Below are 3,900 nucleotides of genomic sequence, written 5' to 3'. Positions count from 1 at the left end.
TCGTAGAGAAAAAGCAAGTAAAAGTGCATTACAAAACAAGCACCCACATCGCACAGGCCAAAAGGGTTATGTTAGAAAGAGACCAGAGTGGATAAATGATGGCAGCTTTAACCCTCTCAAGTGGCTCCTCCTCAGTGACCTCATCACTCACCACAGCGCCAGATAGATTTAAGAAGTTTAGAACAGTAGAGTGGATCTTGGCTCATCAAGTTAAAAACAAAGAGGGAAAGTGGGAAGTTGACCCGAATGATAAAGAAGCCGTAAATATTGCTAAGATGGTTGTAAGTGCATATGAAATTTTACGTTCTATATCCTTTTCTTTGCTTCTCCTTTCCATCATGTATACCATCTAATTTTTACTTTCCTAATTCTTATAGTTGGAGTACATAGAAGAAGAGGGAAAAGGAAATATTTCATTCACCTAGGGAGAAGATGCCCTCACCAAGGCTATGGGAAAAAAGGATCACCGTGGGCGTGTCAAGGCAACAGGTGGAGTTAATGTCGGTTACAAAGTTGCTTTCGGTCCAATAGACCGAAGTAGTAGATGTGGCAATATTGAACCATCACCGGAGGCTATCGAATCAATCAGAGCTTCGGTGAGAAGGGAGTTTGAAGATCAATTAGAGAGAAAGGTGGCGGAGGCCCTCCAAAACCAACTAGCCACATTGAAAGCAACCGGTCAACTAAACACCCTCTCTACCCCCGCACTTGATTCTGCTCTTGTAAGTGATGAGTTTGATGTTAACCGTGCACTCGTAACCTGTTGTCCGAGTTCATCGCAGCAACCACGCGAGCTGAAGGTATATATTCTCTATAGTGCATACACTCAAAACACCCCTAGCTAGGTTTTTAATATTGTACTTTGTAGTGATTTCTGAAATTTTGTAAATTTATTTGTGAAGGCCATAACTCCATGTCGTCTTGCCCTTGAGGATAAAGTTTTGGGTAACAAAGTGATAGTGGCAGATGGTATGGCGTACCCATTGGATGGTTCGTTGCACCAACACTTTAGATCGATGAAGCCTAGTCATTATAAGGTCCAAGTTGATTTTATTTACGACGGACATGATGATGACACTCTTCCGGTACCTACTGGAGATGGATTCAATAACTTAGGCAGGGCTCTTGCTAGTTTTGTGCAATGGCCAATTCACTTGGTGATTTTCGAAGAAGACGAGGTACAAATTTTTTATTATTAATTGTCATTCATTGCGTTATGCATCTTTTTATTTATTATTGCTATTTGCCTACCTCTGTTTAGAATTAGATTCAGAGCCTTGAACTCCTTTGGTTTCTACCTCTGTTTAGGACTCTACTCCACGCCCAACAAAGAAGTCCAGGAGTCAAATTTGTGAAGAGGTGGTTGGTAGCTCCAAAGAGAAGAAAAACGAATTAATTGTCAAAGAGAAGACAACAGAATTAGTTGTCAAAGATAAGACAACAACATTAGCGGCCAAAGAGAAGGCAACACTTGATTTAGGGTCCAAAGAGAAGACAACACTGAAGTTAACGGCCAAGGTAAACCGTATGCTTCCCTCTCCCCTGTGCTTCAACACTGAAATTTTCATGCTAGCTTAACATTATTAATTGTTACAGGAAAATTCATGCTCAAATAAGTTGGAGTCGAAATCGAAGTCTAAGAACTCTAAGAAATCCAAAGTGATGGTAGGTAGTTGTGATCGTAAAACTGAAGAATCGGCGGCCAAAAGTAAGAAGCAAACTTTGGCAGGCGACACAATTCAAGGTCTTGGCCCATCATGCAATTATTTGAAGTTTATCATCACTACGGCGCCCGGTGATGTATATAAAAATACTTCAATCTCATTGCCCGCTTCGGTTTGGCATTATGACGAAGATCGACAAACTTATGTACATGAGGTTGACGTTGAAGAGTTCCTTAGAGGGGCCTGTCTCAACATTTCAGTGATCCAAGTCTATATGATGTAAACTTTTCCGTCGACCTTTTTATTTTTGGTTTTGTCAACTATAATAGTTTTTGAAATTTTTGCATTATACATTTACTTTGTAGGTGTTTACTCCACGAGCACACCTTTGCATTTGATAACTCTCAGATTGGGTTTGTTTGTCCCGAGGCGATGTCAAACTCTAGATGCAAGGCCAACCCTCATGCTGTATCAATGTATTTGAAAGTAGTTTTCGATGCTGAAATTGAAAAGGAGAAGAAGGGTGATTCTAACATTACCAAGTGGTTTTTGATCCCATACCATCAAGAGTAAGTGTTAGAGATTGACCGATATTTGGTAAATAGCTATGTTATTGTTATTTTCATGCGTAAGGTTGCAATAACATTTATATATGATGCAGTAATCATTGGATTTTGTACGTGTTAGACCTACGTAGAGGTTGTGCATATATTTTCGACTCTGCGAAAGGTTCCAAACAAGAAAATAATGCATGGGGAATCTTGTGTTTGTAAGTTACTTTCATTTCTTTTTAAGTTATTTCTTTTCGTGCCGAATCAGATTCATGAAGTTTTACTCAACTTCCAGGGCATACCAAGTGTACAAGTTTAATAATGGAATTTGTCCGAATAGAACGACTACGCAGGGGTTGAAAGGCTACCCTATAAAGGTATCATGCTTACTAATTAGCTTTACTTTTTTTGGGTAACTACTTGGATATATAATTTATGATTTGTTTCCAAATCAGTGTGCTCAACAAGTCGGCGCCCGCGAGTGTGGCTATTACGTTATGAAGTTCATGCATGAAATAGTCACGTTACACCATAACTCTGATGAGCGGTTAGATAATGTTCGTTCTTTTACCATATGTTAGTTGAACTACTAATACTAGTACTTGTACGTAGTAGAATTCTTAATTTACAAGTAGCATTACTTATCATGTTACTTAATTATTTCAGGCTTACACTCCAAGAAATGCGCCTTATACCGATGAGGAAATAGATGTGGTTCGTGAGCAATGGGCTAAGTTTTTTACAACCGAGTATTTATTTACTTAGGTTGTTTAGACACAAAGATGGAAGCATTTATATCTTCATGGATTTGGTAAAGTTCTTTAATTTTTCCATAATTACAAGTCTGCTGGATTTGCTAATTTATTGCTTTGAATACTAATATGCTGGTCTTGCTGCTGCTGTGAATCTATTGATGTGTATGAATATTATGCTATTAATGACTGCTGCAATTCTGCTTGCTGCTGTGTGTTTCTCCTATGTTTGCTTCTGTTGCTGCTCTGTATGTAATCATTTGGCCTATTTGGGAAATTCTTCAAAGCTTGAACCAGTTTGCTGCTGCCCGTTTTAACAACTATGTTATCCACCTGATGTTGCCTAGCATACGTTAAGCCCTTCAATACTGCTAATGCCTCAGTTTGCAGTTTACTATGAGTGTAAATACATTCACTTCCTTCATGGGTGGTCCCTTGTTCACGAACAAGAAGCCAACCAACAGCAGCTTCAAAATATCTTTCATTGCCTGGTTAATATTTGGAATTGTTTCACTTAAACGTCTGTCACTTTCTAGGAATCAGCAGATCGACAATATGTTTATTTAACCTGGCGGTGTTAGTTCCTGAGACATGGATGATTATCAGGAATTTCCATGAAATCCAAGCATACATCTGTGCATCTAAAAATATAGACACTTATTCTGATTTTAGCATTAAGAACTAAGTGAAAGAACACAATTTAGGGCTAAAATGACATTTCCGCTCCCAACTTTGAACTAAAGAACCTAAGGACTCATTTGATTCTTATTACATGACTAATATGCATATTGTTAACTTTCTAAAACTCATTCAAATCTATTTATACACATTTAAGGCTCATTAGGTCGTTATAGGTCATGTTTAGAGCTAAAATGACATTTCCGCTCTCAACTTTGAACTAAAGAACCTAAGGACTCATTTGATTCTTATTAC

General features: G+C 38.2%; 1 long non-coding RNA gene across 1 annotated transcript; it reads left to right on the top strand.

Moving 5' to 3' along the window:
• Positions 1-2,479: 2,479 nt before the first annotated feature.
• LOC130466217 (uncharacterized) lies at positions 2,480-3,004 on the top strand. The gene is made up of 3 exons (XR_008926227.1): positions 2,480-2,522; positions 2,671-2,772; positions 2,882-3,004. It is a non-coding gene; the product is annotated as an uncharacterized lncRNA (long non-coding RNA).
• The last annotated feature ends 896 nt before the right edge of the window (positions 3,005-3,900 follow it).

Source organism: Spinacia oleracea, chromosome 1 (assembly GCF_020520425.1).
Source record: "Spinacia oleracea cultivar Varoflay chromosome 1, BTI_SOV_V1, whole genome shotgun sequence".
NCBI classification, from domain to species: domain Eukaryota; kingdom Viridiplantae; phylum Streptophyta; class Magnoliopsida; order Caryophyllales; family Amaranthaceae; genus Spinacia; species Spinacia oleracea.
The sequence above is the reverse complement of the archived record's forward strand: the minus strand, read 5'-3'. Positions and strand labels throughout refer to the sequence as shown.